A 26,640-nucleotide genomic window follows, 5' to 3' on the forward strand; every position below is an offset into this window, starting at 1 on the left:
TTAGGCAACATATTTCTGATTCTTAGTTGTGATAGTGACCTTTGAGCCTTCAGAGTCAGAGGTGAGATGCTGATGGTCTAATCACGTTTCAGACTGGCCCGCCACCTTTCTTGGATGTTAGAAGAGGCTTCTAGGGCATCTGCATAGTTGCATAATTTGTGGCTTCCTCCTGTTTGTTCAGTCCTCTTCTATAACTAATCGCTATTTCATTGTCCATTTACTATTCAGACCTTGGAACATCTGAGAAGACACAAAACAAGATTTTTTTCCAGAGATTAAATTTGCTGACATGGATTATTTGAATTGAGCATATCCAATATAGTTTTAAACAACATTTTGAGAGCAATGGAGTTTTCCAATATGGAAGCCATTTCTCCATCAGTTCTCAATGCTCTGAGCCTATCATGGCTCTGACTTTGTCAGACAAGTAGGAGGCAATTGCTTGGAAGAACAATTGTGTCCTTAGTTTCCTTCCTCTTCCTATTCACTCTTTTCTTGTTCTACTGCTTCCTGCTGCATAAGAAGATAGTTCATAGGCTACATCTGTGATGAACCATCACCATCTCAGTACAAGAAAGACATGGACCTGTTGGAGCGAGTCCAGAGGAGGGCCACAAAAATGATCAGAGGGATGGAGCACCTCTCCTATGAGGAAAGGCTGAAAGAGCTGGGGTTCACCCTGGAGAAGAGAAGGCTCTGGGGAGACCTTACTGCGGCCTTTCAATACTTAAAGGGGGGTTAAAAGAAAGATGGAGAGAGACCTTTAACCAAGGCCTGTAGCAATAGGACAAGGGGTAATGGTTTTAAACTGAAAGAGGGTAGATTCAGATTGGACATAAGGAAGAAATTTTTTACGATGAGGGTGGTGAAACACTGGAACAGGTTGCCCAGAGAGGTTGTAGCTGCCCCATCCCTGGAAACATTCAAGGTCAGGTTGGATGGGGCTCTGAGCAACCTGATCTAGTTGAAGATCATAGAAGCATAGAATGGTTTGGGTCATCTAGTCATCTAGTCCAACCCCCCTGCAATGAGCAGGGACATCTTCAACTTCAAGATGTTATAGACATTGGGTGCAGTGAATCAAAGATGACAAAGTCGGTTCTGATGACAGCCAGTTAGTTTAATATCTTTATCAATGATCTGGACGAGGGGATCGAGTGCAGCCTCAGGAAGTTTGCAGAAGACACCAAGTTGGGCAGGAGTGTTGATCTGATGGAGGGTAGGAAGGCCCTGCAGAGGCATCTGGACAGGCTGGATCGATGGGCCGAGGCCAACTGTATGAGATTCAACAAGGCTCAGTGCCTGGTCCTGCACTTGGGTCACAACGACCCCATGCAATGCTACAGGCTTGGGGAGGAGTGGCTGGAGAACTGCCCGGCGGAAAAGGACCTGGGGGTGCTGGTCGACAGCTGGCTGAATGTGACCCAGAAATGTGCCCAGGTGCCCAAGAAGGCCAATAGCATCCTGGCTCGTATCAGAAATAGTGTGGCCAGCAGGACTAGGGAAGCGATCGTCCCCCTGTACTTAGCACTGGTGAGGCCGCACCTCGAACGCTGTGTTCAGTTTTGGGCCCCTCACTACAAGAAGGACATCGAGGTACTAGAGCGCGTCCAAAGAAGGGCAACAAAGCGGGCAAAGGGTCTAGAGAACAAGTCTTATGAGGAGCGGCCGAGGGAGCTGGGGTTGTTTAGCCTGGAGAAAAGGAGGCCGAGGGGAGACCTTATCACTCTCTACAACTACCTGAAAGGAGGTTGTAGCGAGGCGGGGGTCGGTCTCTTCTCCCTAGTAACAAGCGATAAGACAAGAGGAAATGGCCTCAAGTCGCGCCAGGGGAGGTTTAGATTGGATATTAGGAAAAATTTCTTCACCGAAAGTGTAGTCAGGCACTGGAACAGGCTGCCCAGGGAAGTGGTTGAGTCTCCATCCCTGGAGGTATTTAAAAGACGTGTAGACGTGGTGCTTAGAGACATGGTTTAGTGGTGGACTTGGCAGTGCTAGGTTAACGGTTGGACTCGATGATCTTAAGGGTCTTTTCCAACCTAAACGATTCTATGATTCTATCATTCTAAGTCTAGCTGGCAGTTTAGCTGATCGAGGAGAGCTAGGGTGTGTTACAAAGATACTACAGTTGCCATCAGGCAGCATAGAAGGAAAACAGAACTGAAAGTGGGTCTGGGGTTTTTTTGTTTTGATTTTTTCTGAGGTGGCCATTTTATGCAGTTAATCTATTCAAGATCTTGCTTCTGGTAGAACATAGAGAGTTGGTCTACTTAGAAAGTTTCTGTATGCTAATTTTTTTAAAGTCCTCCTAACCTTGATGACACATAGAATCATAGAATTATAGAATCGTTAAGGTTTGATATGACACCTCTTGATATGAGCTTATTACATTTGAGCATAGTCTGTTGAGGACCTTCATTAAAAAAATTGGTATCAGTTAGTTACAAATATCTAAAGACAACACTGACAGCTCTGGATAACAAACAGTGAATTTGTAACTAGCAACCATATGATTACTTCCATTATTTGCATTATAAAAACTTTATTTGGTCAGGGAGAGGCCTGTAATACACGCACGCAAGCTTACAGGATGCGGAAGTAGCCTGCACAACAGTTATTACTGTTGTAGGTGACAGGAAAAAGATCGCTAAGGCCATAGGAGAAGGGCAGTGGATGCATGTGAACCTTCCCGTCCTGTTTAAGTCATAACAATAATTCTGCAAGTGTATTTTGTTGTTGAATTATGTAAGATCTAGTGATTAAAAAAAAATGGATTGTGCATGAAGCAGAAAGATTTATGGTGTATTTCTACATTATTTTCACAGTAGAATTAGCTTTTCTTTCCTACTGCAGGCATCAATTTTTTTGTACACTATATCGCCTCCACAGCATATGGTAAGTTGCTTTGTCAGTTTTTCTCATCTCAGCAAATTGGCTGAAACGCTCTTTACTTTCATAATGCTGTCCCTGCGTTCAGGATCATAACATGGTGTATATTTGGGAGAGGAAAAGGGGAGAGACTATAACTGTTTTTGAAGAAAATGTGAGCAAAATGAGTTAAGATCAGAATCTCATGTCATGTGGGTGGCATAAAGCCATTCTTGCACTACTTCATTGTGCATGAGGTCTGCCTATGAGACCAAGGCTGTAAACTGGTGGCATCTTATTTCACTGACAGAAATCCAGCCATGCTAATACAAACCATACAAGGTGCTTGGCATCCTAAAAGTAGTGATAATTGTGTTTAGGACAAAATAACTTTGATTCATTGATCTTTCCTAGTCTGTAGAAAATCTAGTAGAAATAAAATTACAAATTAATTACAGTGCAATATCTGTCTTGCTGCTTCCTGTTTGATGGTCACTGCATTAAGTTAAGCATTATCTTGCACTGTATAATTCAGTTTTCCTGCAGGTTGTTATTGAGCATTGTTGGAAGGTGCGTTCATGGAACAAAACTCTGTAGAGTATAGTGTAAAATTGGATGGAAAAAGGGAACTGGTCAGGAATGGTCAATCCATGCTAGCAGGCAGAAAAGGCACTTGGTGAGCTTTCCTTTCAGCACAGCCACTGGGTTAGTCCTCCTTTGCAGGATGTGCTTGGGGCAGGGGTTCAGAGGAGCAATCTCCAGCTTTTGAATAAAACTAGCAATGTGTTGCAAATACCTCCACAGGCTTGCCAGTCCTTCTTGGCTGGACCATGGAGCAACGTGTAGGCATGTTTCAGATAGTGTCGTTGCAGTTGGACAGGAAGATATTATGTATGCATGATCCTTTTCCTTAACCTATGTCCTTGTCGGCATGAACCACTGATTTGATAGATGAAAAAGATATACACCTTGAATTGAGTGGCCATTTTACAGGACGTTTCTTTCTTCGGGCAGTGGGGAGAAAGTGGAGGCAATAACATCTTTCTTGGTTTTGCAAAACTAAAAAATAGTTTCTGTATTTATTTCGTATTTAAGCATACAACTCATTACTCAGCTTCAACTCAAGTCAGCGAGAGATGCCTTATTTTGTATATGAGAGCATGTTTTGCAGGGTTTACAAAGCTGCTGTGTAAATTTACCACTGATGCAAAATATACTTCACCTGCCTTTTCCTTTCTTAATGTTATATTCAGAGGATTATTATGGCACTATTGATAGGTAAGATTACATTGAAAAATGTTTTATTTGCACTTAGCAATTTGATATTTAGAAATTAACAACTTTGAACGATCAACCTGCATGCCAGATTTGTTTCTGGAAAAAACATCAGATGAGGCTTGTATACCCAACCATTTCTCAGATGGTATTTCTATTAAATAGACAGAAAAGAGAAAAAGTAAGTGTTTTTTACAAAGTGAAATAACTTTACTGTTATCAGTCTGATACCTTTCACACTCATCCACACAAAAATATTAAACATTTCCCTGCTTTTCTCCTCATGCTTCCCCTGGCAAATCCTAGTAAAGAATATCTTACTGTCATAGAAAAATCTTTTCCAGTTTCACCAGGAAAGGGGACATAAGGAAACACTTTTTCACTGCGAGGGTGACCGAGCACTGGAGCAGGTTGCCCAGAGAGGTTGTGGAGTCTTCATCCTTGGAGATATTCAAAAGCCATCTGGACATGGTCCTAGGCAATGGGCTCTAGGTGGCTCTGCTTGAGCAGGGGGGTTGGATCAGATGACCTCCAGAGGTACCTTCCAACCTCAACCATTCTGTGATTCTATTTCTGTGTAAGGCAGTACAAACCTAGCACTGTAATACAAACCGCCTGACATTCTCATGAAATTTAAAAGGTTAATCTGTTTGCATATATATGATAGCACTAACATAGTTGCCAGATTGTCAACAAGGATATGGCGTTTAAAAACACACACAAACAAAAGCCTGTTGTATCTGGAGAAATCTTTCCTGGTTGTTTCATTATGAAACTTTAGCTACGTTTGTATTTGTATAGGGGACCTTCTGTGGGTTGGTTGTTTATTTAAACTTTGAACAAATTGGAATCATAGAATGGTTTGTGTTGGAAGGGACCTTTAAAGATCATCAAGTCCAACTCCCCTGCCATGGGAAGAGGCATCATTCACTAGATCAGTTTGCTCAAAGCCCGTTCCAACCTGACCTTGAACACTTCCAGGGATGGGGCATCCACAACCTCTCTGGGCAACCCGTTCCAGTGTCTCACCACCCTCATTGTAAAAAATTTCTTCCTTATGTCCAATCTGAATCTACCCTCTTTCAGTTTAAAACCGTTGCCCCTTGTCCTGTCACTACAGGCCCTGGTAAAAAGTCTCTCACCGTCTTTTGGATTGGGTATTTAATTGGGGATTTATTGGGGATTTAATAGACCTTTTAGAATCAACAGGAGGACTGGTAGACTATGGAGAGGATCTGTTGACAGTAAAAAGGAGCTGAGAACTAAAGGGGATCCTAGAACACTGGAGATATAGCCAAATATTGGGAACACAGAATCATAGAATCATAGGAATTTAGTCTCATAACATGAGAAGCCCGGTGTTTGGTGCCATGAGTGCCTCAGGACCAGCCTACTGCCAGCCTATCACTACTGTGACAGCTTCAGTGACTGTTGCTGTCCACCCTGTCGTGCACAACCACAGCTCTTGGGGAGGGAGCTTTCCGTCCTACAAAGGATACTATGAAGCTGACCATGGGCCATTTGAGGACCCCCACGTGCCTTTTGATGTGTGGTATGAAAGAAGAAATTCTAAAGTAGAAGTTATAGAACTGCAAGATGTTGAATGTGAAGAAAGGATACCTGGCAACAACTCAGAATAAGGTAGATCTGTCTCCTGTAGCCAGTAGATTTGCCTTTCTTGGGTAATGCTGTGATCAGAACAAAGGGGAAAGATAAGAATTCTCTGAAGTACCTTTCCTTCAGGTAGGTTTACTTCTTAGTCCCTGATCATCTGGAATCTCCTGACCATGAATATAGTACATTTTGCACTAGAAGTTAGGTTGAATAAGGTAGTGCTTGCCAGTGCTAAGAAGTTACAATGATCCAAACATAAACTACTCCAAGAGCCTTGCAAAGTGGGTGAGTACATATTATGATCCCAGTTTACCAGAAGAGGAAAATGAAGCAGAGGTGTTATGTAGCCCGTTCAAAGTCGTGTGATTGCATTTCCTGTTGATAGATCATAGAATCATAGAACGGTTTGGGTTGGAAGGGACCTTCAAAGATCATCTAGTTCCAACTCCCCTGCCATGGGCAGGGTCATCTTTCACTAGATCAGGTTGCTCAAAGCCCATTCCAACCTGACCTTGAACACTTCCAGGGATGGGGCATCCACAACTTCTCTGAGCAACCTGTTCCAGTGTCTCAGCACCCTCATCGTAAAGCATTTATTCCTTATATCCAATCCAAATCTGCCCTCTTTCAGTTTAAAACCGTTGCCCCTTGTCCTGTCACTACAGGCCCTGGTAAAAAATCTGTCCCCATCTTTATTATAAACCCCCTTTAAGTATTGAAAGGCCGCAATAAGGTCTCCCCGGAGCCTTCTCTTCTCCAGGCTGAACAACCCCAACTCTCTCAGCCTTTCCTCATAGCAGAGGCGTTCCAGCCCTCTGACTATTTTCATGGTCCTCCTCTGGACCCACTTAAACAGGTCCATGTCTGTCTTGTACTGGGGACCCCAGAACTGGATGCAGTACTCCAGGTGGGGTCTCACCAGAGCAGAGTAGAGGGGGAGAATCGACCTGCTGGCCACGCTTCTTTTGATGCAGCCCAGGATACAATTGGCTTTCTGGGCTGCAAGCGCACAATGTCGGCTCATGTCCAATTTTCCATCCACCAGTATCCCCAAGTCCTTCTCTGCAAGGCTGCTCACAATCCATTCATCCCCCAGCCTGTATTGATACTGAGGATTGCCCTGACCCAGGTGCGGGACCTTGCACTTGGCCTTTTTGAACTTCATGAGGTTCCCATGGGCCCACTTCTCCAGCTTGTCCAGGTCCCTCTGGATGGCATCCCTTCCCTCAAGCATATCAGCTGCACCACTCAGCTTGGTGTCATCTGCAAACTTGCTGAGGGTGCATTCAGTCCCACTGTCTATGTCATTAATACAGATATTGAATAGTACGGACCCCTGAGGGACACCACTTGTTACTGATCTCCATTTGAACATTGAGCCATTGACTGCAACTCTTTGAATGCAGTCATCCAGCCAATTCCTTATTCCATCTAATAATCCGTCCATCAAACCCATATCTTTCCAATTTAGAGGTAAGAAAGTTGTGGAGGGCCATATGAAAGGCCTTACATAAGTCTAGGTAGATGACATCTGTAGCTATTACCTTGTCCACTGATGCAGTCACTCCATTGTAGAAGGCCACTAGATTAGTCAGGAACAACTTGCCCTTGGTGAAGCCATGTTGGCTTTCTCGAATCACCTCCCTGTCATCCATATGCTTTAACATAGCTTCCAGGAGGACCTGTTCCATGATCTTACTGGGCACAGAGGTGAGGCTGACTGGTTGGTAGTTCCCAGGGTTCTCCTTTTTACCCTTTTTAAAATTCTGAAGATACTTTTTATTATAAATTGATTTTGATGCTGCATGCAAACAGCTCACTTATTATTTCTCATTTCTGTATAAAGGCTGAGTGCAGATGCCAGTTCTGCCTGGGTGGGACCACAGAGCTGGGAAACATCTAGCATGCATAAGCATATGAGGTCTAAGTAGTGCAAGAATTAGGACAGTTCAAAATTTCTAACCATAGCTGGTTCTGATGTCTTAGTGACCTTAGCTGCAAAGATCTGGTCCCATTGCCGAGTCAATGACTTACTAATGCATGGGTAAAATTCTGCTGTCCTCTTTTCAACTCTGCCATTTAAATACCTTTGGGGTTGCAGTGTCCTGGAGAGGAATCTTGCTGTGTTCCACATGGAGTAAATATTATCCTAAGTAGCAAGGGTAGTTGCATTCTTGGGGGCAGGGACTAAAAAAAGATGACTCAAAGAAACCCTGAAACATGGAATAAAATTTAGGTGTTCCATTACAGGAATGAGTATGTTATTCCTCTGGGTTTATAAAATCAAGATATATTTATCTTAAGAATTTGAGGGTGGGAGCAGGGAAAAGGGCATGAGAGTGATGTGAAAGGTCTTTCTCTTGAGAGTCAAAATCTCATGTATAATTATTCTGAAAATTGGAACCAAAGCTTTAAACTACATAAAATTGGAAGGATGTGAGTATAGGCCGTATAGGCTGGCTGTAGAATAAACCATAGAAGAGCTAGGCAGCCACATTGTTCATTACCTGGAATTTGTGTCTCATTCTCATATTCAGCTCCTGATTCCATCTATGTCAGTAATTTTGCATGGAAATGACAAATGTTTGGACCACAGTCACTGTGGGAGCTTGGAGATAAAAGGAAGGCGCTTCTTTTTCTCTAGTTATGGGAGAGAGGAGATTGAAGTAGAGGGAATGAGAGACAGATATAAGCAAAGGGAATAGCTTGCTGTTGTGTTGATACTTAGAATCATAGCATCATAGAATCGTTTAGGTTGGAAAAGACCTTTAAAACCATCGAGTCCAACCGTTAACCTAGCACTGACAAGTCCACCACTAAACCATGTCCCTAAGCACCACCACCTCCTTCCTTCCTTCCTTCCTTCCTTCCTTCCTTCCTTCCTTCCTTCCTTCCTTCCTTCCTTCCTTCCTTCTTCAATGTCATATGCTGTCCTCCCTCCCTCCTTTCCTCCCTTCCTCCCTTCCTTTCCATTTATTAGTGTCATATGCTCTTTATCCATCCTTCCTTCCTTCCTTCTGTCCTTCCATCCTTCCAACTTCACTCTCATATAGAATCATCGAATCATAGAATCTTTTCGGTTGAAAAAGACCTTTAAGATTATTGGGTCCAATTGTTAACCTAGCACTGTCCACCAATAAACCATGTCCCTAAGCGCCACGTCTACACGTCTTTTAAATACCTCCAGGGATGGGGACTCAACCACTTCCCTGGGCAGCCTGTTCCAGTGCCTGACTACACTTTCGGTGAAGAAATTTTTCCTGATATCCAATCTAAACCTCCCCTGGCGCAACTTGAGGCCATTTCCTCTTGTCTTATCACTTGTTACTAGGGAGAAGAGACCGACTCCCGCCTCGCTACAACCTCCTTTCAGGTAGTTGTAGAGGGCGATAAGGTCTCCCCTCGGCCTCCTCTTCTCCAGGCTAAACAACCCCTGTTCCCTTAGCCGGTCCTCATAAGACTTGTTCTCTAGACCCTTTGCCCGCTTCGTTGCCCTTCTTTGGACATGCTCCAGCACCTCAATGTCCTTCTTGTAGTGAGGGGCCCAAAAGTGAACACAGTATTCGAGGTGTGGCCTCACCAGCGCCGAGTACAGGGGGATGATCGCTTCCCAAGTCCTGCTGGCCACACTATTTCTGATGCAAGCCAGGATGCTGTTGGCCTTCTTGTCCACCTGGGCACATTTCTGGGTCACATTCAGCCAGCTGTCGACCAGCACCCCCAGGTCCTTTTCTGCCGGGCAGCTCTCCAGCCACTCGTCCCCAAGCCTGTAGCGTTGCATGGGCTTGTTGTGACCCAAGTGCAGGACCCAGCACTTAGCCTTCTTGAACCTCATACAATGGGCCTCGGCCCATCGATCCAGCCTGTCCAGATCCCTCTGTAGAGCCTTTCTACCATCCAGCGGATCATCTTGTCATTGAAGGAGATCAAGTTCCCCCAGGAGGTAGTCACGGCGCCAAGCCTGACAATATTCAAGAAGCATTTGGACAACTCTCTCAGACATATGGTGTGAATTTTGGGGTTGTCCTATGCAGGGACAGGAGTTGAACTCAATGATCCTTGTGGGTCCCTTCCAACTCAGGACATTCTATGATTCTATGATTCTATGATGCCTGAAGCTGACTGAATAGCCAGTCTCAGGCATCAAATACATGGCTTGATTTTACAAAGAAAAGCTCTCACTGACATACCTGAAAAAAAGTATTTTTAAACTATTTTATACAAGTCTTGAAGTGATCATTTTTCGTATCTGACCCAGACAATAAACTACTTTGTCTGCTCTCATGTTATTCTTCCCAATGCCCCCAAATCATCAGACAAGCTTAAAACAAACATCTTCATATGTTATATTTTAATGATATAGCGTGCTAATGTTCTCAATCATATGTATGCAAGCAAAAAAAAAAATATTTTAGTTCTTATGTCTACAAATAAGATTTAGAAAGCAAGTAATTTAAACCATGGTTTTATTTAAAAAAAGAAAAAAAACCTGAAGAGTTGTACTAAGCTTTTGGTCTGCAGAATGGTAGACTAGCTTCAGGGAAAAAGTACATTTTTCTAATAATAGCTGGATCCAATTTAAAAGGTGCCATGAGACAACAAATCTAAATTGCAAAACAAAAGCAACATACTTGGAGATCTTAGAAAATGGGGTAATTTAAAATGTAGTAAGACCTGTTGTCCAACAAAATAGAGCGTATATTAAAGGTAGGAGGCATAAGTGATCTTTATAAAACATGGATTCAGACTCAACTGAAAAAAATTACTCCAAAAATTAGAATTGCAAATGTTAAAAAATAGCCACAGATGCCACGCTCCAGTCTAATTAGTAGAGGAAAAATGCAACCTAACTTTTTCAAATAACCCAACTATGTTACTATAGATTAGTTTTGATTAATGAGGAGGAAGCTGGGTATCTCGGAGGGCAGACTTTGGCCGGTTCAGGAGCCTGGTTGACAGAGTCCCTTGGGAGGCAGTCCTGAAGGGCAAAGGAGTCCAGGAAGGCTGGATGTTATTCAAGAAGGAAATCTTAAAGGCACAGGAGCAGGCCGTCCCTGTGTGCCGAAAGACGAGCCGTGCATCTTTTGGCACATGGGGATGGCTCTCTCCTGTCATTTAAGAAAATATATTGTCCCAGACTTTTAAAACATAAGGACTGTACTAGATCTGGTTTTTTTAATATATTTTATATATTTCAACTGAAATCATCTCACTTAACAGTTTACTTTCACTGAAAATAAACTAAGACAGTGTCATTTTGGTTTCTAAACATTTTCCATTGCACTGTCAAAATACAGGTAATGATAGGCAATATTGTATACTTTTCTTAAAATGAAATTATAAGACCACTGGAATTATTTTGTAAGCTGCTGATCCTAAATTTGGGAGCTCAGTGGTATCTGACAGTAGCATCCCTTCAGGACACTGCATCTAGATGCTAGCCAATACGTAAATATTGATGTGGTTGATATTTATGAAAATGAAACTGTCAGTTTTCAAATGTCATACCTGAGACAGTGAATGAAAGTTTCCTGCCACTGAATTGTGCCTCTGAAATAAAGTACAATGTGTGGTGTGTCTTGCAAAACTCATAATAACAATCTTCATCTAACTTAAAGATGGCGGTAGAAACTTCAGCATCAGCTGTGAAAGCAGGTTTGGAGGAAAGAAAAATTTCAAACAATCCGTTAGGAATGTGAGCTCCCACCTGACCTCCAGCCACCCCCCTGCCCCAGCCACCTCTCCTCTTTCTCAGGAATATAAATCATCAATTAAGAGGATTCAAAAGGACAACTCTGAGTCTGAAAAAATAAATTGCTTTTCCAAATTTGGCACATAGGTCCCTGCAGCTGCCAAACCAGTGAGAGCGTATGTGGGTGGGCAGGCAGTTACAGGTGTTACTTCAAATTTGGAATGTATAAAAGAGCCAAAGTAGTATGTACTCTCTGGCAGCAGTAACAGGAAGGGTTGCTGTAAATTACTTTGCAGGTTTAGTTTATGTTGTTGATAGTGTAACCAGCCAAAATGACATATGGTGTGCATTTCTGAAATATGCAGAAGAGTACAGAGAAACATGCAGAGAGAAAAATTGGAAGAGACTAATGAATTCTTAGTTTTGCCACTGAGTCTTTGCTCCTGGGAGGAAAAGAAAAGCCAAGAAGAGTGAGCATACAGAGTATGTGGTCTAGTTAGATCAATCCTACCACAAGCTACTTAATTTTCAAAATTTCCTTTTGATATTGGTTTGTTAAAGTGCCTGTTTGCATGACATTCATTACACTGCAAAGCTGCGGGGCCCATTTTACTTTGCCTGCTCTAAGGATTAGATGAGAAGTTGGGAACTGAATTTTTTTTCCCCATCCTCCTCTTTAAGTGAATAAAATTTTCACATTTGTGGTATGAGTTTACGGCTTGGATTATCTTAGAAAAATTACTTCTTTATATTGCATGTATCTGAGAAGGAATTGCGTTTGTGGGATTGCAAAAGGTCGAAGGAACGAGGAAGGAATCGAAGGAGCAAGGGAGGGAGGAAGCAAGTGGAGTGAGCGAGATAGGGACTGAACAAGCGAGAGGAGGAAGCATGTGAAGGACTGAAATAGCGAGGGGCGGAGCGAGCAAAGGAGGAAGTGGGCAACAGAGTGAGTGAAGAAGGGAGGGGGGGAGCAAAGGAGGAAGAGAGCGAGGGATTGTGTGAAGGAGGTAGTGAAGGAGTGAATGAAGGAGGAAGGAAGGGAGCACGGGAGCATGCAGAGGAGCATGCAGAGGAGTGTGCGGAGGAGCAAGCAAAGGAGTGAGAGAAGGAGCAAGCAAGGGAGGAGAGGAGTGGAGCGAGTGAGTGAAGGAGTGAGCAAATGAAGGGGCGAATGAAGGAGCGAGAGAGCAAGCAAGGGAATGGAGGAGTGCATGAAGGGGAAAACGAGTGGAGAAGCATGCGGAGGAGCAAGTGAAGGAGCATGTGAGCAAATGAGGGAAGGAAAGAGGGAGTGAAGGAGCGAATGGAGGAACAAAGCTGCGAAGGAGTGAGCAAAGCAGCAAGCAGAGGAGCGAGTGAAGCAGCAGAGGAGCAACTGAGTGGAGGAGCAAGCGAAGCAGAGAAGCAGCAGAGGAGCAAGTGAAGGAATGTGCAAAGCAGTGAACAAACGAAGGGTCAATCAAAGCAGCAAGCAGGCAAAGCCGTGGAGGAGTGAAGCAGCAGAGGAGAGAGCAAGCGAAGGAGCAGAGCAGCAGGGGCATGAGAAAAGCAGCAGAGGAGCATGTAAGTGAAGGAATGAGAGAGCAAAGCAGCAAAAGAGTGAGCAAGTGAAGGAGTGAGTAGATTAAGCAGTGGAGGAGCGAGGGAGCAAAGCAGCGGAGGGGCAAGGGAGGGGAGGAGTGAGCAAGCTGACCAATAGAGGAGCAAGCAAGCAAAGGAGCAGAGAAGTGAGCAAAGGGATGAGCAAAGTAGCAAAGGACCGGAGGAGAGAGTGGAGGAGCGAGCAAAGTAGCAAAGGAGAGCAGGAGCAAGTGGAGGAGCAGGGGAGCATGCGAGCGAAGGAGTGAGCGAAGCAGCGATGCAGCGAGTGAGCAAAGCAGCCAATTATTAAGTGAAGGAGTGAGTGAAGGGGCGAGCGAGTGAAACAGCAAAGGAGCATGCAAAGCAGAGAAGCTGTGAGCGAGTGAAGCAGCGAGAGGAGTGAGCAAAAGGAGGGGCGTGCGAAGCATCAGAGAAGCAAGTGAAGGAGTGAGCGAGCAAAGCAGCAGAGGGTCAAGGGAGTGGAGAAGCAAGCAAGTGAAGCAGTGGAGGAACACGGGAGTAGAGGAGTGAAGGAGCAAGTGATGCAGCAAGCAAGCAGAGCAGTGAAGTAGTGAGTCAGCAAAGCAGCAAAGGAGTGAGCAAAGGAGCGAGCGGGTGACGCAGCAAAGGAGCGAGTGAAGCAGTGAGTGGCAAAGCAGTGAGAGGTGGAGCGAGCACATGGAGGAGCACACAAAGCAGCAGAGAAGCAAGTGAGGGAGCAAGCAAGTGAAGCAGTGACAGAGCAAGGGAGTGGAGGAGTGAGTCAGAGAAGGAGTGGAGGAGTGAGAGAAGCAGTGGAGGAGTGAGCAAAGGGGCGAGCAAAGTAGTGGAAGAGCAGAGGAGTGAGCAAAGGAGCAAGCAAAATAGCAGAGAAGCGAGCAGAAGAGTGAGCAGAGATGTGGAGAAGCGAGCAGCGGAGCAAGGGGAGGAGCAGAGGAGCAAAGAAGCAAGCAAGCAAAGGAGTGAGTGAAACAGCGAAGGAGTGAGCAAGAGATTGAGCAAATGAAAGAGCAAAGGAATGAGTGAAAGGAGCTAGCAGAGGAGTGAAGGAGAGAATGGAGGAGTGGAGGAGCAGAGGAGCGAGCAAAGGACTGAGCGAGAAAAGCTGCAAAGGAGCAAGCAAAACAGTGAAGGAGTGAGCAAAGGAGTGAGCAAAGGAGTGAGCAAAGGAACAAGCGAGTGAAGCAGTGAAGGAGCAAGTGAAGGAGCAAGAAAAGGAGCAAGGGAGCAAACGAAGGTGCAAGCAAAGCAGCGAAAGAGCAAGCAAAGCAGTGGAGTGAGCAAGCAAAGCAGCGAGCGAGGGAGCATAGGAGCGAGCCAGCCAACCAGCCGAGGAGCAAGCAAAATAGTGAAGGACCATAGGAGCAAGCAAAGGAGTGAGCGAGAGGAGGAGCAAGCAAAGTTGCAAAGGGTTGAGCGAGTAAAGCAGCTGAGCAGAGTGGTGAAGGAGCGAGTGAGGGAAGCAGTGACACAACAAGTGAGCGAAGGAGCGAGCATGCGAACCCGCGAGCGAAGGAGCGAAGCAGCGAGCAAGTGAAGCAGCAAAGGAGTGAGCCAAGCAGTGAAGCAGTGGAGGGGTGAGCGAGCGGAGGAGCGAGCGAAGCAGCAGAGGAGTGAGTGGAGGAGCAAGCAAGGCAGCGAGTGAACAAAGGAGAGAAAAGGGAGGGAGACAGGGAGAGAGAGAAAAAGAGGGAGAGGAGGGAGAGAGCAGGAGAGAGAAGTGGGGGGAAGAGAAAGGGAGGCGAAAGGGAGAGAGAGAAAGGGAAAGGGAGGAGAGAGCGAAGGGGAGAAAGAAGGGGGGGAGAGAAGGGGAGAGAAAAAAGGAGAGGAGAGAGTGCTTCTTTCTCCACATTTTCCTTACATTTCTCTTTCCCTCACATGCCCACTACCATTATATAAAAGTACTTCCAAACCTGCCAAGCCACTGTATTTCTCTATCATGTGCCAATAGCTTTACTAGTTTTGTGTTGATTTCTTCCATACAAAAACTTGACAGAAGCTTTAAGAAATATTAGGGAAAAAACCACACCTTTCAGGACTAGGTCTAAGATATCATCCCTAAGCAGTCAACTTGTAAACAAGTTGTAGAGAACACAAATAGTAGGTGGTGATAGGTACCGCATGTGCTGCAACAGTAATGTGCAACACTAAGTCATTGTGTTGCAAGATGGATTTCCCTGCTACGTAGCAATGTTGTCCAAGTTTCTGGGCTATAAAAGGGAGGAGTTTCCACGCTTTCATGGGTCATGACAGGGAGATTGTTCACCAATTACCAAAACAGACTTGACTTGGGGAAAATTATTTAATTTATTGCCAATTAAAAATAGGATGGTGAGAAATGACAAAACTAAAAACACCTTCCCACCCTTCTTCCCAGGCTCAACTTCACTCCTGACTCTTCTACCTCCTCCCTCCACCCCTGAGCGGAGCAGGGGGATGGGGAATGGGAGCTGTAGTCAGTTCATAATGCTTTGTCTGTGCCGCTCCTCACGCTTCCTCCTCACACTTTTCCCCTTGCTCCAGCATGGGGTCCCTCCACGGGATACAATCATTCATGAACTGCTCCAGCATGGGTCCTTCCCACACTGCAGGGGGACAACCTGCGTCACCATGGTCTTCTCCACAGGCTGCAGGGGAATCTCTGCTCCGGCACCTGGAGCACCTCCTCCCCCTCCTTCTTCAATGACCTTGGTGACTGCAGGGTTGTTTCTCTCACGCATTCTCACTCCTCTCTCTCACAGCTGCTGTGCAGCATTTTTTTACCCTTTCTTAAATATGTTATCACAGAGGCGCCACAGCATTGCTGATTGGCTCAGCTTTGGCCAGCAGCAGATCTGTTATGGAGCCGTCTGGACCTGGCTCTGTCCAACGTGGAGGCAGCTTCTGGTGTCTTCTCATGGAAGCCAACTCTGCAGTGCCCCCCCCCCCCCCCCCCCGCAAAAACTTTGCCACGTAAACCAAATACACCCACATATTGAGCACAAAGGCTTGCTCTCAAATTCACGGCACACTCTATTCCAGGTAAGTGATTCTCGCTCTCTAAAAGCATATTAAATAAATATAAAGTGAAGTTGTTGGGGGTTTTTTTAAACTTTAAAATATCTACCTTTGTGCTACAATTTCTACTATCCATGGTTCAGGCTTTTTGTCCCCTATAACAGACAAAGGAAAACAAAAAGATTTCTTCTCTACTTCCCATCAGCAGGTGATGTCCAGCCACTTCCTGGGAAGTAGGGCCTTAGTATGCGTAGCAGTTGCTTCAGAAGACAAATGCCTTAATAACGAATGCCCCCCCCCCTCCTTTCTCTTAGCGTTTATTGCTGAGCATGATGTCATATGGTATGGAATATCTCTTTGGCCAGTTTGAGTCAGCTGTCCTGGCTATGTCCCCTCCCAACCACTTGTCCACCCCCAGCCTACTGGCCTTTGGGGTCAGGAGGTTGGAGAGAGCCATGATGCTGTGGGAGCACCCCTCAGCAGTAGCCAAAACATTGGTGTGTTATCAACACCTTTCTAGCTACAAATACAAAGCACAGCACTATGAGGGCTCCTATGGGGAAAGTTAACTCCATCCCAGCCAGATCCAATACAGTAAGGGAGACATATACTGCATTAGTATGTGAAGAAGTAGAACCACATGAATACATTCATACTGAGAACTACTGTTCTGTTTTCCATGTAGGTATTATGATTGCATCCACAAAAGGTAGTATTTTATAAGAGCTGACTTTGGCACTGTGCAAGCCAGGTGCCTGGGTTCTTATTGAAAGTACTTAGAAATTTAGGCACCTAAGATCCTCTGACCTTCTCCTTTAGGATTAATAAATATTTTAATATTTACATGGGAGAAAAAGACAGTTTCATCAGGAGATATGAAGAGAGCCCCTCTCGGAATACTTGATAGACTGGTTGTTGAAATATTCTCATTGAAGACACAGTTTGAGACCTTGAGCAGATGCAGAAATTGTAATTGATTGCTCACCCCCTGGGTGAGTGCTGTCACTGCTGGACCATGAGACAGAGAAGGGCAGCAAATGTTTTTCTGTTCTGTTTGGTTAACTCACCCTGCAAATGAGAGAAGCAAGGAAATGTTTAATTTGTTAACCTTGAAAGTTTGGGCCAAGCATGGAGCTGCTCGGTGCTATGAGAAATGCCCTGTAACAGAGCTGGATTGCCAAGGAAGATGGTGAAATGTTTAGTGTCTCCAGGGAGAAGCAGCAGCTGGGTACGGTTTTGAGAGTCTACATTATGGACGTGGGTGTCTACAGCAAAGTGAGTTGCAACTTGGAAAATGGTTTACTTCTGTGGATTTAGTTCTGGTTCCACATGCAGGAATCTTAACAGCTGTTATTTTGTCAGAAAAATCCTTTAAGAAACAGCTTTCATTCCCCATCATGCGTAACAATTTAACTGTTCAGTATCTTACACACTGTGAGTGCAAACTCTGTTCAGCCCCAAATTCTCTCAGCATTTTATTTCATTCAGAAGCTGTGTTTGAACAATTTCATATAAGAGGTTAGCTGGAAAGAGATGAGTTACCCAAAAAGGACTCTTCCAGGACCTATAAGCATAAGTCTTTCCAAGGTAGCCATTTCTCAGAGACTGGTTGGGCAAACTGTATTGGGTTTACGTGGCAAGGTTTTGGTAGCGGGGGAGCTGCAGGGGTGGCTTCCATGAGAAGATGCCAGAAGCTGTCCCCATGTCCGACAAAGCCAGTTCCAGCTGGCTCCAAGATGGACTCGCCACTGGCCAGAACTGAGCCAATTAGCAACGGTGGTAGCGCCTTTGTGATAACATATTTAAGAAGGGGTAAGAAAAGCTGTGCAACAGCAGCTGTGAGTGAGAGGAGTGAGAATATGTGAGAGGAACAACTATGCAGACACCAAGGTCAGTGAAGAAGGAGGGGGAGGAGGTGCTCCAGGCGTCGGAGCAGAGATTCCCCTGCAGCCCATGGTGAAGACCATGGTGAGGCAGGCTGTCCCCCTGCAGCCCATGGAGGACCATGATGGAGCAGATATCCACCCTGCAGCCCATGGAGGACCCCACACCAGAGCAGGTGGATGTGCCCGAAGGAGGCTGTGACCCTGTGAAGAGCCAACACTGGAGCAGGATTTCTGGCAGGACCTGTGGCTCCATGGGGGACCCACGCTGGAGCAGTCCATTCCTGAAGGACTGAACCCCGTGGAAAGGACCCATGCTGGAGCAGATTGTGAAGAACCGCAGCCCGTGGGAAGGACCCACATTGGAGAAGTTAATGAAGGACTGTCTCCTGTGGGAGGAACCCCACGCTGGAGCAGGGGAAGAGTGTGAGGAGTCCTCCCCCTGAGGAGGAAGGAGCGGCCAAAACAACGTGTGATGAACTGACCGCAACCCCCATTCCCCATCCCCCTGCGCCGCTCAGGGAGAGGAGGTAGAGAAGCCAGGAGTGAAGTTGAGCCCGGGAAGAAGGGAGGGGTGGAGGAGAAGGTGTTTTTAGATTTGTTCTTATTTCTCATTATCCTACTCCGTTGTTAGTTGGCAATATATTAAATTAATTTCCCTGAAGTTGAGTCTGTTTTGAAACACAGTTAGTACAAAAGAGAGAAGGGTTTCTGGTATGTCTTGGAGGTGATGAGGACCCACTGTTCCCAATGCAGTCCGGAAGGAGGTGCCTACTCTTAGAACTTCTGAAGTATCAGAGCTAAACTGTCATGGAGAGTCATGAAAGAAAATGGAATTGATAGGAAAGTGATGAAGATGGCACTACAACAGGTTATTATGTGGCAGTCCTTTTCATGGTTTCCTTAAATACATGTGGATTGCCATACTCTGGAATAGGTTTTGGAGAACTGTCCCAAGCCACAGTTACTGTTTTAAGTGGCATATCATTACTGGGCTGTTCAAATGCCTAATTTTTGAAACAGAGAGAAGACAGCATGAATATAATAACAAATTCTCTTCTTCTGTCAATATAATAAATCAAAAAGAATTCTATTACAATTAAGTTTGCCAAGTCTGAAGAAATCAGGCCAGGGAAGAGCTGATTTAGAGACTGTTGTATGGTAGGATTTTGGTTAGACAGAAGTATGGATGTGAAGGAACTCAATAAACAGGTCAGATTTTCAGCTCATATGCAATTTTATATGCAAGACCTTCAGTTTTATTCTATGATGTTTGCATAACTTTGTGGTATTCAGTCTTAAAAATAAATCATTACATTTAAAGTGACTGGATCTAGTGCTTGTACAACCTGCCCACCCACAGAGAAGAGGCAACAGAGGAAATACTGTCTCTAGCTCAGCTGCTGGAAAGGTGAAACAAATCAGAACAGCAGCAGCAGCAGCAGCAGCAGCAGCAGCAGCAGCCAGCCTGCCTGCCTGCCTGCCTGCCTGCCTGCCTGCCTGCCTCCCTCCCTGCCCCCTGGGGATAAAGTGAATCTTACCTAAAAATACATTGACTGTGAAGCTAACTTTATAGGTGTGAATTAACAGTAATTAACTCATTAAGATTTGTATTAGGGTAGTGCCTGGCAGCAGATCTGGCATTACACACATAGGGACATACAGGGGCTAAGATATGCATCTTCCCCTTTGCTGAAAAGTACACTGGATGACTTGCACTGTTACCTAACTTAGCCTAGCAACAACCCAGTTGTTTTGGTTGCTTGATTCACTTTGGCCTAGAAACCCTTGTCATAGACCATACCTACATTGGCTTTGGACACTGGGCAGAAAGGGAAAAGAGAGGGGGAAGAGAAAGAAAAAGCAATGTTTCTACCTAAAGCATAACTGTCTGAGAGTTCTCTCTGCCAATATAGCAAGTAGAAACAAACTTGTTGAAAAGAAACTGATATCAGAAAGGTATGATGAAAAATAATTAATGGCTAAGATAAATACAGAATAATTACATGCAACGTACTGAATTTGCCATCATCTGAAACCTTTTAATCCCAGTAGAAAGATCTTTCCAAAGCAGATGTTATAGCTCAGTTGCAAGGTTTGGGCTTGACATTTGCTCAGCACGGTTCTATGGCCTGGGTTAAGCAGGCCAGAGTAAGCAACTACAGCTATGCATTATGGCCTTAAAAGTATGCCCTATGGTGTATAGATTAGCCCTAATAACTTTTGTGTTTTAAGAAGTAAACCCACAAAAAAGAAAAGTTGAGACATAATGGTGGGTTTTTGCAATGTATTTCAAGAAGAAATTTAGTGGTCAATGAAGATAACATTTATGTTTTTCTGGTGTCTCCAGAAAAGATGGTGTTGATTCCGCCTAGTAGAAACTCATAGTTAATGCCTAAATTCAGACGCACACATAGATATATCAGTAATTTCCATCTTAAGAATAAATTCTGCAGCAAATTTCAAGGTCTCTCTCTTCAATGGAATTTGATACTAGCTTTTCCATCTCTGCCAACATCTCAAGCTGATATGGAAGTGAAGTGCAATCATAAGATTACAAATGCTTAAATGTCTGCTGGTAGTCTCTACAGGGAATGATAGTACAGATGGAAAACTTGTATCTTCAGCTACCGTTGCAAGTTAGTTTGGAATAAAGACAATTTATACACATGAAAAGTTGTGGCATCATTAGTCAAAAGAAAGAGAAGCTGCTTTGTCTTCAGTGAAATATTAAAAGAACTTTTAACAGTAGCATGCAACTGTTTTGGGAGGCTCAAAATGAACCTACAAACTAAGAAATAAAATCAAAACAATGAGGAGTGAATAAGCTATATATTCAGGATGATTTGGCAGGTGTACATAGGAAATCTCAAGGACAGTGTGAATCAGAATGTGGAAGGATAAGTGGGAGGGTTTGTTATCCTGTGCTGCATAAAAAGAAGCATGGCCAGCAGGTCAAAGGAGGTGATTCTCCCCCCTCTACTCCACTCTTGTGAAACCCTACCTGGAGTATTGCATCCAGCTCTGGGGTCTCCAGTACAAGAAAGACTTATTCAGCCTGGAGAAGAGAAGCCTGGGGTTGTTTAGCCTGGAGAAGAGAAGGCTCCGGGGAGACCTTATTGCAGCCTTTCAATACATAAAGGGGGCTTATAATAAAGATGGAGAGAGACTTTTTACCAGGGCCTGTAGTGACAGGACAAGGGGCAACGGTTTTAAACTGAAAGAGGGTAGATTTAGATTGGACATAAGGAAGAAATTCTTTACGATGAGGGTGGTGAGACACTGGAACAGGTTGCCCAGAGAAGTTGTGGATGCCCCATCCCTGGAAGTGTTCAAGGTCAGGTTGGAATGGGCTTTGAGCAACCTGATCTAGTGAAAGATGTCCCTGCCTATGGCAGGGGGGTTGGACTTGATGATCTTGGAAGGTCCCTTCCAACCCAAACCGTTCTATGATTCTATGGTTATGGTCAAGAACACAGGAAAAATGTTTATTTCAGGATGGAAATACGCATTTGCAAAAGTTTGTGAGCCCAATAGATATTTTTATTCAAAGTAATATAAAAGAGGGGGTCATTGTTTCTGACAGGTTTCATTTTTATAAAATCGGTCTATCTGATATGATACAGAAGAGTTATGAAGCATGCTTTTAAAGATTTGAAGAGACAGGGAAGTTGTTAGTTAAGAAATGTACAGAACTATTAAAGACATAGTGGTGTTAGATTTTTCCTGCTACTTGTTGATGCTCAGGTTAACTGTCTTATAAGGAATTGTTATTTCCTAGTCATATCAGTACTATGATTAAATTGAATATAAAAATCACAGATAAATTTCTGCAACTCTGTTTTTTTTTCCCTTCCTTCTCTCCCTTCCCACACGTGCATTTGTGTTTTATAAAACACAAATTAAGGCACAGTCTGTGCCTACTAACTATATTGCTAGAACTCAGCTACAGCCAGCTGATGTTTCATATTTTTGTTTCAGCAGCTGATGGCAATCCAATGCCTCTCCCTAGTTGGCTCTTGAACCATGGCCATTAAAAGGACCCAGTCACTATGAGTACACTTAAGCCTTCAGAAGGGGCTCATGAGGGTTATTTCTTTCCAACAGCCAGACAGATGGTTAAAGGAAGATGGCCAATACAAGCAAGAGAAACTCCTTTTTGACATTCAGTAGTGAACAGACCACCTAACAGCAAATTCCCGGAATAACCTACTCCCTGCTAAGGCAGCAACTGAAACGGCTACCATGTGCATATCTTTTAAAAGTCCAGACAAACATTTGAAGGAAAACATCTATCACGAGTAAGAAAAACTTGCCAGAGAGGCAGGTGGACTTAAACAGGCCCACATGTGAATACTGCTATGAATTAAGTGCTAGAGGGGGGTCTCTAGCACCAGCTAGAAAAGACAGTGATGATTCTGCCTAGTAGAAAGTCATAGGTAATGGCTAAAATCAGACACACACACACATAGATATATCAGTAATTTCCATCTTAAGAATAAATTCCGCAGCAAATTTCAAGGCCTCTCTCTTCAATGGAATTTGATACTAGCTTTTCCGTCTCTATTTGCCGACATCTGCTGGTAGTCTCTACAGGGAATGATAGTCTCTACCAACGTTGCTAGTTGGCTCAGCTTTGGCCAGCGGTGGGTCCGTCTTGGAGCCAGCTGGAACTGGCTCTGTCTGACATGGGAGCAGCTTCTGGCATTTTCTCATAGAAGCCACCCCTGCAGCCCCCCCCCCCCCAACCTTGCCACGTAAACCAAATACAACACTCAATTACTTGATAATAGCAAATTTGGACTCAGTTTTGAAGAATATTAAAACTCCTTACATTTTACTCTTATTATAAAAACTGGTTACTATTAGTTGCCTGTCTTTTAAAAGATAGTAAGAACAAAGGCTGGAACAGAAGGAGCGGTGGGGTGGGAGGGTTTTATTGCACTCAACTGTTTTCCTTTAGGGTCAGCGCTGAGCCAATAATGGAATATAAAACATTAGCTTGATAACTGCCTACAACTGAGGAGAGTGTTGCTGCAGTGTAAGATGACACTAGTGCCACAAGAGTGGTTAAGAACAAAGTCAGTAATTTAAAGGCCAAAAAAAAAGCATGCATTTCAAAGGTGTGTTGTTCACATTATTTAAACATAAATATTTTCACTAGTAATTTGCTTGAAAATTTCCATACTCTTCATTACAGTATGGTAATAACTGTATTTGTCGATGTTGTTAATAACCGTATTTGTCAACATTGTTAATAACTGCATTTGTCAAAGTTAGAGATCCATCCTCCAGATCATTAATGATGTTAATCAGGATTGGACCCAGTATTGACCCTGAGTTACACTGAGGGGTGACTCCACCGGTACCCTTTTCAATCCTTGAAGTGCCTTTTGAGATAGCCATTGCCAAGGATACATGCAGAATCTGGACTGGTCACAATAGGATGTGTTTGTGAATTGTTCCCTGTTAGACTCACCTCATCTTCCAACACAGACAACTGTTCTGTAGCTCCAGAAATCCAGATGTGTTTTTCCTCCTTGTATACTTTATGGCATTAGGGTACAGTGTGCACAGTTATCCAGTAAAGCCTTATATTTCCTTGGGTCTGATGTGCCAGGCCATCGAATCCATACAGTCCAGTAAAACCAGTTTTGCCTTTTGTCTGTCTGGCCAGAGGCAGGAACCCCTATTCTTGTTGATTGATCACATTCATTACCTGCTTCCTGTAATGACAAACCTGAAGTCTCTTCAACATGGTACCAGGAGTGGGGTTAAAAAAAACCCCAAACATACGTCCATGAATCAGGAAAAAGAACAGATGATGGTATCAATTAGAAGTGAGGAAGGAAGGAAGGAAGGAACAGAGGGAGGGAGAAAGAACGGGAGGGAGGGAGGGCGGGTGGAAGAAAGGAAGGAGTACATTTGATGGAAAGTTGGAAGGAAGGAAGGAAGGAAGGAAGGAAGGAAGGAAGGAAGGAAGGAAGGAAGGAAGGAAGGAAGGAAGGTAAAGAAAATGGAAGGAAGCAACGAAGAAAGAAAGGAAGGAAGGCAGGGAGGAAGAGAGAGAAGGAGGGAGGACAGCATATGATAGAGAGGAAGTGTCATGGTTTAACCCCAGCCAGCGACTAAGCACCACACATCCGCTCGCTCACTCCCCCCCGGTGGGATGGGGGAGAGAATCGGAAGGGTAAAAGTGAGAAAACTCATGGGTTGAGATAAAGACAGTTTAACAGGTAAAGCAAAAGCCGTGCGTGCAAGCAAAGCAAAATAAGGAATTCATTCACTACTTCCCATTGGCACGCAGGTGTTCAGCCATCTCCAGGAAAGCAGGGCTCCATCATGCATAATGGTTACTTGGGAAGGCAAACACCATCACTCCAAACGTCCCCCCCTTCCTTCTTCCTCCTCCAGCTTTATATGCTGAGCGTGATGTCATATGGTATGGAATAGCCCTTTGGCCAGTCTGGGTCAGCTGTTCTGGCTGTACCCCCTCCCAGCTTCTTGTGCACCTGGCAGAGCATGGGAAGCTGAAAAGTCCTTGACTAGTGTAAGCACTACTTAGCAACAACTAAAACATCAGTGTGTTATCAACATGATTCTCATACTAAATCCAAAACACAGCACTATACCAGCTACTAGGAAGAAAATTAACTCTATCCCAGCTGAAACCAGGACAGGAAGGAAGGAAGGAAGGAAGGAAGGAAGGAAGGAAGGAAGGAAGAAAGGAGTGCATATGAAGGTAAAGGAGATGGATGGAAGCAAGCAAGGAAGGAAGGAAGGCAGGGATGCTTGAGAGGGAGGGAGGGAGGGAGGGAGAGAGGAAGGGAGGATAGCATATGACAGAGGAAGGAACGAAGGAAGGAAGGAAGGAAGGAAGGAAGGAAGGAAGGAAGGAAGGATGGAAGGAAGGAGAACATATCACAGTAAAATGATGAGGATACATAGAAGGAAGGAAGGGAGGGAGGGAGAGAGTTGGGAAGGAAGGAAGAAGAACAGATGACCGTATAAGATAGAAGTGAGGAAGGGAGGGAAGGAGGGAGGGAGGGGAAAAGAAAAGGAGGGAGGGAGGCAGGAAGGGAGGGAGGAATTGGGAAAGAAGGAAAAAGAATAGGTGACAGTATATCTTAGATGTGAGGAAGGGAGGGAAAAAGAAAAGGAGGGAGGGAGGTAGGAAGGAAGGAAGGAAGGAAAGTAGGATAGAAGGAAAGAAGGAAAGACGGGAGGGGGAAGTAAGACATCATGTAACAGAGAGGAAGGAAGGAAGGAAGGAAGGAAGGAAGGAAGGAAGGAAGGAAGGAAGGAAGGAAGGAAGGAAGGAAGGAAGGAGAATAGCTGACAGTATACATTAGAAGTGAGGAAGGGAGGGAGGGAGGGAGGGAGGGAAGATAGCATATAACAGGAAGGAAGGAAGGAAGGAAGGAATGGAAGGAAGGAAGGAAGGATGGAGTGAGGACAGCATATTACAGAGAGGAAGGAAGGAAGGAAAGAATTATGGAAGGAAGGAAGGAAGGAAGGAAGGAAGGAAGGAAGGAAGGAAGGAAGGAAGGAAGGAAGGAAAAAGAAAAGCTGACAGTATAAGTTAGAAGTGAGGAAGGGAGGGAAGGAGGGAGGGAAAAAGAAGAGGGAGGGACGGAGGGAGGGAGGGAGGGACGGAGGGAGGGAGGAAGGAAGGAAGGAAGGAAGGAAGGAAGGAAGGAAGGAAGGAAGGAAGGAAGGAAGGAAGGAGTGCATATGACAGTAAACTTGGAAGGAAGGAAGGGAGGGAGGGAGGGAGGGAAGATGGAAGGAAGGAAGGATGGAATGGAGGGAGGGATGGAGGGAGGACAGCATATTACAGAGGAATGAAGGAAGGAAGCAAAGTAGTATGGAAGGAAGGAAGGGAGGGAGGGAGGAAAGGAGTTGGGAAGGAATGAAAAAGAACAGATGACCGTATAAGTTAGAAGGGAGGAAGGGAGGGATAGAGGGAGGCTAGAAGGAGGGAAGGAAGAAATCATGGAAGGAAGGGAGGGAGGGAGGAAAAAATTTGGGAAGGAAGGAAAAAGAACACATGATAGTATAAGTTAGAAGTGAGGAAGGGAGGGAGGAAGGAAGGAAGTTATATCCTGCAGAAAGTGGAATTTTCCCACTTACCAAAACCACGAACCACCTATGCTCCGAGAAAGGAATCTGGGAAGGAGCTAAAAGATAAAAAAGTATTTGTTTAATTAATGAACTGTGGAAAACTAATGACTATACCCTTGAAGAAGAGCTAACAGGCTGATAAAAGGGAACATCTTGGCACCAAAGACTGGATGGTGGCCAGAAAAACAAGAAGTCTGATAAAACTGCAGTAACTGGGTGAAAGGTAAATGCGGCAAGGGGAGATTGCAACCACCGACTCAATTCAGGACTGAAAAGACTTTGCCCCCCCCCCCCCCCCCCGAAAGGAGCATGTGTGCTAATTTACATAGCAAGCGAGGCTAATTTAAATACAGTAAACCAATAGTGTATGAAATGTTAATCACTAACCAATAAGTGTAAATTTGGGTGGGTTTATACTAATCATGTAGCAGAATAAGTATGCTGTGGAACTGCCACCTAGCACCCATCTATGCTCAAATATGAAGGGAATAAAATACCTCAGCTCTGTGTGTTAATTGGTGTCTGCACACTGGGTTAACGACCTTGCATTTGGGAAAACAGAAGGAAGGAAGGAGTGCATATGACAGTAAAGATGGAAGGAAGGAA

General features: G+C 44.5%; 1 long non-coding RNA gene across 2 annotated transcripts in view; it reads left to right on the forward strand.

The window, feature by feature from the left end:
• LOC148054091 (uncharacterized) overlaps window positions 1-22,486 on the forward strand; it is a 119,385-nt gene extending 96,899 nt beyond the window's left edge. For both annotated transcript variants that reach the window (XR_015707701.1, XR_015707703.1), the window contains one exon: window positions 22,018-22,486. This is a non-coding gene — a long non-coding RNA (uncharacterized LOC148054091). The remainder of the gene's footprint in view (window positions 1-22,017) is intronic.
• Window positions 22,487-26,640: the final 4,154 nt, after the last annotated feature.

Source organism: Nipponia nippon, unplaced genomic scaffold (genome assembly GCF_047370975.1).
Source record: "Nipponia nippon isolate SJK-2023a ecotype South Korea unplaced genomic scaffold, ASM4737097v1 scaffold_34, whole genome shotgun sequence".
Classification (NCBI taxonomy): domain Eukaryota; kingdom Metazoa; phylum Chordata; class Aves; order Pelecaniformes; family Threskiornithidae; genus Nipponia; species Nipponia nippon.